Consider the following 10,568-nt stretch of genomic DNA (forward strand, 5'->3'; position numbering starts at 1 on the left):
GTGGAACACCTAGGTCTGGAGCAGTGGAACACCTAAGGTCTGGAGCAGTGGAACACCTAGGGCTGTAGCAGTGGAACACCTAGGTGTCTGGAGCAGTGGAACACCTAGGTCTGAGCAGTGAACACCTAGGTCTACAGTGGAACACCTAGGTCTGGAGCAGTGGAACACCTAGGTCTGGAGCAGTGGAACACCTAGGTCTGGAGCAGTGGAACACCTAGGTCTGGAGCAGAGTAACACCTAGGTCTGGAGCAGTGGAACACCTAGGTCTGGAGCTCAGGACAGATAGACACTGCCAGTCTGAGCCTGCATGGGAACACAGGGAAAATTGGGGGAGTGTAAGGACCTGTGTGGTAGAGATCTCTTCTGGTTATATATGCTGTCTAGGCCTTCTATAAATCAATAGATGCACCTTATTAGCGTAAAATAAATATGCTATAGGCAATGCAGAGCCGTGGTCGACCCGGACCTGAGGGAAAAGTTAGAATTTTTGACCCGGCCCTGGGTCGATTCTCTGGTATTTGGGTGGACCAGTGAAGACCTCTTCTGTGTGGCCCAGTAAATAAGAGTGTGGCACGGCAGGGTTGCAGGTTCGATTCCCGCTGAGGTCACATATACTAAAATGTAGGCATTCTGTTAGTTGCTTTGGATAAATATGACACACACACAGAGAAAAGGTATACTGTAATGTTGTAGCTCGCTTTCAACCAAGGTTCACGAATAAAGGTGCAAACTGGAAATGTGAAAGCAACTCTTGGAAGGGAAATACCTAGTCAGTTGAACAACTGAATGCCTTCAACTGAAATGTGTCTTCCYCATTTAACCCAACCCCTCTGAATCAGAGAGGTGCAGGGACTGCCTTAATCAACATCCACGGCGCCCGGGGACTACTTTGCTCAGGGAGCGAACGACCGATTTTTATCTTGTCAGCTCAGAGATTCGATCCAGCAACCTTCCGGTTACTGGCCCAACACTGTAACCACTACCTGAAGGACAATAGAAGACGAGAAAAAAAAGAGAGCTACATGGTTAAATCCAATGTGTTTCAGTTACAACCGTAGCCTGACACTGAAATTAAAACTACAGTACCTGCATTATCATGAAACAGAATACTGAGCAAAACAGCACAACTACAGTGTGAATGTGTTTTAGAGGGCAGTTTCTGCATTTGGAACTCTATGACATTTTGAAAGGCTTTAGGAGCACAATGCATACAAACTGAAAATAAATGCTAATGGGAAAGCAGCTTCTGAATCTACGTCAGCCTCAACCGTCCTCTCTCTAACACATGCAGACACACAAACGTACACACAGACACACACACACACACATACATACAAAACGTACACTCAGACACACACACACACACACACACACACACACACACACACACACACACAACACTACAAACAACAAACAAAATAAACAAACCGTGAAAACCGAGACAGTCCTATCTGGTGCAGAACAAACACAGAGACAGAGAAACAAACACCCACAAAATCCCAACACAAAACAAGCCTCCTATATATGAGTCTCAATCAGAGACAACGACTACCATCTGCCTCTGATGAGAACCCACACTAGGCTGACATAGAAACAGACAAACTAGACCACACAACATAGAATTCCCACCCAGCTCACGTCCTGACCAACTAAACACATACAAAACAAGAGAAAACAGGTCAGGAACGTGACAGAACCCCCCCCTCAAGGTGCGAACTCCGGGCGCACCCCTAAAACTCAAGGGAGGGTCTGGGTGGGCATCTGTCCGCGGTGGCGGCTCCGGCTGGACGAGGAACACACTCCACCATTGTCTTTGTCCCCTCCTTAGCGTCCTTTGAGTGGCGACCCTCGCCCCGACCATGGTCCAGGAACCTTCACTAAGCCCCTCCTACATAGAGGAGACAGCTCAGGACAGAGAGTAGCTCAGACAGAGAGGTAGCTCAGGACAGAGAGTAGCTCCGGACAGAGGGATAGCTTAGGACAGAGGGATAGCTTAGGACAGAGGGACAACTCTGTACTAAATGGCAGCTCCGCGACTGGGTGGCAGCTCCTACTGGTGGCAGCTCCTGACTGTGGCAGCTCCTGACTGCGGTGGCAGCTCCTGACTGGGTGCAGCTCCTGACTGACTGCGGTGGCAGCCCTGACTGGGTGGCAGCTCCTGACTGAGTGGCAGCTCATGACTGAGTGGCAGCTCATGACTGAGTGGCAGCTCATGACTGAGTGGCAGCTCATGACTGAGTGGCAGCTCATGACTGTAGGCAGCTCATGACTAGTAGGGCAGCTCATGGCAGGCTGACGGCTCTGACCTCATGGCAGGCTGACGGCTCTGGACGCTCATGGCAGGCTGACGGCTCGGACGCTCTGGCAGCTGACGCTCTGGACGCTCATGCAGGCTGACGGCCTGGACGCTCATGGCAGGCTAGGCTCTGACGCTCATGCAGGCTGAGGCTCTGGACGCTCATGCAGGCTGACGGCTCTGGACGCTCAGGCTCACTGGCGTTCTGGACGCTCATGGCTCACTGGCGGTTCGGACGCTCATGGCGCACTGGCGGCTCTGGCAGATCCTCTGGTTGCGGCTCTGCAGATCCGTTCTGGTTAGCGGCTCTGCAGATCCTGTCTGGTTGGCGGCTCTGGCAGATCCTGTCTGACGAATGGCTCTAGCGGCTCCTGACTGACTATCGGCCTCTGACGGCTCGGGACAGACGGGCGGCTCTAATGCTCGGGACAGACGGATGGCTCAGACGGCGCTGGGAGAGCGGATGGCTCAGATGGCGCTGAGAGACGGATGGCTCAGATGGCGCTGGGGAGACGGATGGCTCAGATGGCGCTGGGACGGATGCTCATGGCGCTGGGGAGACGGATGGCTCCGATGGCGCTTGGCAGACGCCAGCTCAGACGGCGTAGGGCAGAAGGCAGTTCAGGCGGCGTTGGGCAGACGGGCAGTTCAGCGCCGCTGGGCAGACGGGCAGTTCAGGCACCACTGGGCAGACGGCAGACTCGCGGCTGAGACGCACTATAGGCCTGATGCGTGGTGCCGGAACTGGAGGTACCGGGCTGAGGGCACGCACCTCAGGGCGAGTGCGGGGAGCAGGAACAGGCACACTGGACTCTCGAGGCGCACTATAGGCCTGGTGCGTGGTGCCGGAACTGGAGGCACTGGCTGGAGACACGCACCATAGGAGAGTGCGTGGAGGAGGAACAGGCTCTGGAGATGCACTGAAGCCTGGTGCATGGTGTAGGCACTGGTGGTACTGGGCTGGTTGGAAGGTGGCGCCGAGTATACCGGACCGTGAAGGAGACACGCGCTCTTGAGCCCGAGCCTCCCCAACCTTACCAGGTTGAATGGTCCCCGTAGCCCTGCCAGTGCGGCGAGGTGGAATAGCCGCACTGGGCTATGCAGCGATACGGGACACCACCTGTAAGGCTGGTGCCATGTACGCCGGCCCGAGAAACGTACTGAGGCCAGATATGTTGGCCGGCTTCATGGCACCCGGCTCGATGCCCAACCTAGCCTACCAGTGCGGCAAGGTGAATAGCCCGCACTGGGCTAAGCATGCGTACTGGGGACACCGTGCGCTCCACCGCATAACACGGTGTGCCATGACTCAGCTCTCTCAGACGCCCTCATCACTGAGCGACCGCCACGTTCTCACACTCCACGCGGGGCATGGGCCGGTCACCGGTCATATGTTGCGTGAGGTCGGTATCGTGACTATTGGGAGGCGGGTTGGGGAACGTCGTCGTTAGTGTCAGTGCCGACCGGCGGGCGCTCCCGGGGGTGGGGTGGGCTTGTCGTCTACAAGCACCCGGCCGGCGCAGGAGGAGGAGCAATAACCCATAGAGGTGTCATAGCCGTTGGGCCCCGTCCTTCTTTCAAATCCTCGGGACGCCGAGGGGGCGGCGGTGTCCATAGCACTTCCCTCTTTACCCGTATTCTCTCCCTCCCTCACCCTCACCCCTTTCACTCCCTCTCCTCCTCACCCGCTCCGCTTCCATCCACCACCCCTTCTCTTCTTTTTCCGCTCTCCCCTCATTAGATCTTAATTTCACTCTTTCCTCTCTTCCACCATCCAGTCTTCAGCGCATTCCCTCTGGGTCACAATTAATATTAATACTTAACACTCTGCTTCTCAAACTGACTGTCTCCTTTGGACCGCTCTCTACACACATCGCCTCATTACACTCTATCCCCACATCTCTCCACAGCCTGGCCTCAACTAACACCTTTCAACCCTCCATCCCTTCATTCCTCTCTCCCTCAACTCTGTTTTTCTGCTTCATTACGTCTCTCCACTTTATAGCCTAAATGCCATCTCCGGCCATCAAACATCCTCAATTTTACAGGAAATAACACGATTATGTGGAACATATTCAATGCACGCCCATCACAGAAGCAGGAACGCAGTGCAGGCAGGGCACGCACACAGCTCTACACTGCATACACACACTCCTGTTCTCTCTTCTCTGTGTCTGTAGTGTGCATAGTTGTATTAGTGTGGAAATATAAGTGAAGCGGTATGTTTCTTATAGCCCAGATTGTTCTCTCACATCAACACCACAACAAGCTTGAAGAGAGAGAGCAATTGGAAGTGAGGGGAGAGAGAGGGAGAAGATGAGAGAGGGAGGAGATGGAGGGGGAGGAAGGAGCAAAAAGAGAGTGGAGAGGGAGAGGTGGAGTAGAAAGGATGCTAGAGGAAAGTAGTATGATATAGACAGCGATAGAGAGAGAGAGGAGGAGGAAGAGGAGCGTGGGGGTTGGGGGCGTAAGCTTTTGCGAGTGTTGGCTCAGGAGGAAAGTCCAGCAGTTCCCCCTCTCCCCCTCACTCCATCTTCTCCCTCCCTTTCTCTCCCCTCTCTCTCCTTCTTCTCCTTCCTCTCCCCCCCTCTCCTCCCTCTTCTTTCTGTGATTGAACTAACTGTAAAGAATCAGATTTCAAATGAAGGGATATTGTTATGAAGAAAGTATCATGAGCACACACGCGTAAGCTTGGTGTGTGTGTCGTCTAATGAGATGAAAAGCTCGAGATGCATTAAAGCTGTGAAAGGCATGTTAACGGCTGTGTGAGTATGGTTGTTGGTTATGGTAGAGGTGTGTTTTTAACCCTGGAGAAGCAGGAAAAGAGAGGAAAGTGAGGCGTTTAGCTTAAGAAGTAGCACTTTAATCAAGCGCACGAATTCCTACATGACCTGCTATGCCATCCATTATTGATGCCTTCCGCAAACCAGCACTATAAAATCATTCACCACTAGTAGTCCTGGGAATTCTCCTCCTCTAAAGGACGCACGACACTCATCTCCATAAATCACACCTCTGTTACTCACACAGGCACACCACATTGCACACACCATGCACACACACACACACACACACACACACGATGCACACATCATAAGGTGAATGCACCAACTTGTAAGTCGCTCTGGATAAGAGCGTCTGCTAAATGACTTAAATGTAAAATGTAAAGGTACATACATTCATGACCATATTATGAATCCTACTCAATCCTCAAGCTCATATACAACTTGAGAAAGTTTGGTTTATGGCTGACAACTTCTACTGAGACACACGCAATGTGTCAGATTTATGCAGGGTTGAATTGCTTTCATGCTCACTGCAATCACAAGCAATATATTACTGTGTATGGCATCATCAGAAGTGCTATTTGATTGTACTGTATTTGGCCCTCTAAAAAGGCTATATTCACATTACATACATGTAGGCAACCTGTTGTCTGCCCTACACAGACCCATGTCCAATATATACACTATATTTCTACCTCCGGTCTTGCACATCAACAGGTTGCGGCCATTTTGTCCAACAACCCTTTAGAGAAGGACAAAACAGTAGCCGCAGGCTAGCGCCGCACAGATAAGAAACGTTACATTTTTCTTTAGAATACACTGTATTGGCAGKAAAAGGGGAGCTTTCTAATATGATGCCCGTGTTAATAAAATAATCTGCTGCAGCTGCCTTTTGAGTGAAATTACAGGTGAGGTCTTATTAGAAAAACATTAGCTGTGCTACTTTGTTCGTTTTGGAGGGGGGAAAACACATTCCAATTGCTCCTGCCATCATGCTTGTCATCTGTAAGCATAGCACGGAGAGAAAATTAAGCTCTGTTAAAGTTTCAGATAAACCGCCGATTCTGAGAAAAATTATGAAGAAAGCACAAGTTGTGAGCTGTTGCAGAGCGTAAAGAAAGAGAAGAGAAGAAGAAAGGGAGGAGATCATAGCATTTTATCATTCTCTGTGCATGAGAGGAGAGAGCAGAGTTATTAATGTGTGCTGACATGGACTTGAGGTCATCAAAAACACCACCGTGGATGTAGTTCTTTGATTTTTATGCAGAGTGAGTATAGAGCCAAACCCACAGTGGCTTAGAGCTTGCAGGTGTTGTGGCTGAGTTTGAATCAAAACAGACATTTCCATAACACTTGTTGAAAGTTTTCTGAGCACATTTTTTTGTTGTTGGACATAAAAGACTGTAAAAACACCAGCAAATCAGCAGTGATTTTAATTTAGGAAATCTGGTCCAAAGTATTCACACGCATAATAGAGATATATATGTGATCGTATACAAATGTAAGCAAGGTTGTAAATGATTATGTTTTAGTCTGTTTGGGCTTCTTGCAGTCAGTTTGCAGTGTACATGTAAAGGTTTTCTTCCAGGGGTGAAGGAGAGGACCAAAGTGCAGCGCGGTTAGTGTTCAACATGTTTAATTAAGCACAAGTGAACACTACAAACAAAAACACACACGTGCTTGACACGCGCACACAGTCAATCTGTCAGTGTGGTCAGGACCTCCAGTCTCATTCCATTTGTGAAAGATGCTGATTTGTAATTGCAGTACGGGGGTGGCGGGAGGTCAGCGTTTGGTGTGCGTGGATTTCATCTGGTCAGAGTGCCCCAGAATGCGCAGTCATGTCAAATGAAGTAATGCGTCTCCTCGTCAAATAAAAGATGTTTAGTTGGCTCACTCATTAGCCACGCTACAACAAACCGCAGCACATATGGAATAATTAAGCTTTATTTTACAGTCTTGACTCGACTGGTATGTATTAACCAACAAGCTAGGCCTTCACATCCCTACCACATGTCCTTTATTGTTATAATTTGTATAGTGGTGTAATGTGTGTGTGATGTTTGTGTGCGCGTGTGTGGCGCGTGTGCGTGTGCCGTGTGCGTGTGCGTGTGTGTGTGTGCTGTGTGGTGTGTGTGTGGTTGTGTGTGTGTGTGTGTGTGTGTGTGTGAGAGAGATTGTAATGTGGTGTGTGTGTGTACAATGTGCGTGTGTGTGTGTCTGCGTATATCTCTATCCCTTCCTGGACACACTACCAGTGAGAGCTATGCCACAACAAGCAGGCACATTACCATTGAGCAACAGAGCAATCAAGGATTTCCCTCATGTAGGATTAGCCACGCCTTTGTGTGTGGTGTGTGTGTGGTGTTGTGTTGTGATGTGTGTGTGGGGCTGTGCTGTGTGTGTGTTGTGTGTGTGTGTGTGTGTTGTGTGTGTGTGGTCTGAGTGTACTTTTGATATGTATGTGCGGTTGTGTGTGTCCATGTGTGTACGTTTGTGTGTCTGCATGTGGTAGAGAGAGGGACGGTGAAGGCTGTGAACGTAGATTCAAGAAGCTGCTTTCCCATTAGCATTTTATTTTTCAGTTTGTCCATGCATTGTGCCTCCTAAAGCCTTTCAAAATGTCATAGAGTTTCCAAATGCAGAAACTGCCCTCTAAACATGCAGACACACAAACGTACACACAGACACACACCACACACACATACATACAAAACGTACACTCAACACACACACACACCACACACACACACACACACACACACACACACACACACACACACACACAACACACACACACACACACACACCACACACACACACCACACACAAAGGCGTGCTAATCCTACATGAGGGAAATCCTTGATTGCTCTGTGCTCATGTAATGTGCCTGCTGTTGTGGCATAGCTCTCACTGGTAGTTGTTCAGGAGATAGAGATATACGCAGACACACACACAGCGCACATATGTAACACACACACACACATACAATCTCTCTCACACACACACACACACACACACACACACACACACACACACACACACAACACACACACACACACACGCACACGCACACGCACACGCACACGCGCACCACACACGCGCACACAAACATCACACACAAATTACACCACTATAACAAATTATACAAAAAGGACATGTGGTAGGATGTGAAGGCCTACTTGTTGGTTAATAAATTACAGTCGAGTCAAGACGGTAAAATAAAGCTTAATTATTCCATATGTGCTGCAGGTTTGTTTGCGTGGCTAATGAGTGAGCCAATCAAAACATCTTTCTATTTGACGAGGAGACGCATTACTTCATTTGACATGACTGCGCATTCTGGGAACTCTGACCCAGATGAAATCCACGCACACACAAACGCTGACCTCCGCCACCCGTACTACTGCAATTACAGAATCATGCATCTTTCACAAATGAATGAGACTGGAGGTCCCTGACACACTGACAGATTGACTGTGTGAGCGTGTCAGCACGTGTGTTTTTGTGGGTGTGTGGTGTGTGGTGTGTGTGTGTGTGTGGTGTGTGTGTGTGTGTGTGTGTTGTGTGTGTGTGTGTGTGTGTGTGTGTGTGTGTGTGTTGTGTGTGTGTGTTGTGTGTTATGTGTTGGTGTGTGTGTGTGTGTGGTGGAGGATAACAAGACAGGATTTAGGAAATCCTGAGAATATTCATGAACATGGAAGAGAAAAATCAAAAGAGAGACAGTAATAGAACGATAACAAAAACCCGTCACAACATAACCCCACAACATAACCCTGACAAACATAACCCTGACAACATAACCCTGACAACATAACCCTCACAACATAACCCTCACAACATAACCCTGACAACATATCCGTCACAATAACCTAACAACATAGCCCTCACAACATAGCCCTCATAACATAACCCTGCAACATACCCTGACAAATAACCCTCACACAATAACCCCTGCGACAACATAACCCTGACAACATATCCGTCACAACATAACCCTCACAACATAACCCTCACAACATTAACCCTGACAACATACTCCATCACAACATAACCCTGAACAACATAGCCTGACAACATAACCCTGACAACATATCTGTCACAACATAACCCTCACAAACATAACCCACAACATATCCTCACAACATAACCCTGACAACATATCCGTGACAACATATCCGTCACAACATAACCCTCACAACATAACCCTCACACATAACCCCTGACAACATATCCGTCACAACATAACCCTCACAACATAACCTCACAACATAGCCTCACAACATAACCCTCACAACATATCCCTCACAACAATAACCCTCACAAAACATATCCGGAACAAACATACCCCTCACAACAAACCCTCACACATAACCCTGACAACATACCCTCACAACATAGCCCTCACAACATAGCCCCACAACAAGCCCTCACAAGCATAGCCCTCACAGCATAACCTCACAACAAACCCTTACAACATAACCCTGACACATAACCCTCACAAACATAACCCTGACACAACAATAACCCCTCACAACATAACCCTCACAACACTAACCCGTCACAACATAACCCTCACAACATAACCCTGACAACATAAACCCTCACAACATAACCCTGACAACAACATAACCCTCACAACATAACCCTGCAACATATCCGTCACAACATAACCCTCACTAACCTGACAACATATCCGTCACAACATAACCCTGCACAACATAGCCCTCACAACATACCCTCACAACATAATCCGTCACAAACATAACCCTTCACAACATAACCCTCACAACATATCCGTTCACAACATAACCCTCACAACATATCCGTCACAACATAAACCCTCACAAAAAACCGTCACAAACAACCTCACAACATAACCCTCACACATAACCCTGACAACATAACCCTCACAACATCCCTCACAAACATATCCCTGACAACATAGCCACTCAAAATAGCCCTCACAAACATAATGCTCACAACATAACCCTGACAAACATAACCCTGACAGCATAACCCTCACAACATAAACCCTGACAACATATCCCTCACAGACATAACCCCTCACAACATAACCCTGACAACATACCCTCACAACATAAACCCTGACAACATAACCCTGACAACATAACCTCACACAAATATCCCTCAACAACCATAACCCTCACAACATAACCCACAACATAACCCTGACAAACCTAAACACAACATAACCCTGACAACATAACCCTAACAACATAACCCTGACAACATAACCCTGACAACATAACCCTCACAACATAACCTCACCAACATAACCCTCACAACATAACCCTGACAAACATTAACCCTCACAACATAAACCCTGAAACATAACCCTCACAACATAACCTACAACATATCCGTCCAACATAACCTCAGAACATAACCCTGACAACATATCCGCACAACATAACCCTCACAACATAACCCTCACAACATAACCCTGACAACATAACCCTCCA

The sequence above is a fragment of the Salvelinus sp. IW2-2015 genome, linkage group LG11 (genome assembly GCF_002910315.2).
Source record: "Salvelinus sp. IW2-2015 linkage group LG11, ASM291031v2, whole genome shotgun sequence".
Taxonomy (NCBI): Eukaryota; Metazoa; Chordata; class Actinopteri; order Salmoniformes; family Salmonidae; genus Salvelinus; species Salvelinus sp. IW2-2015.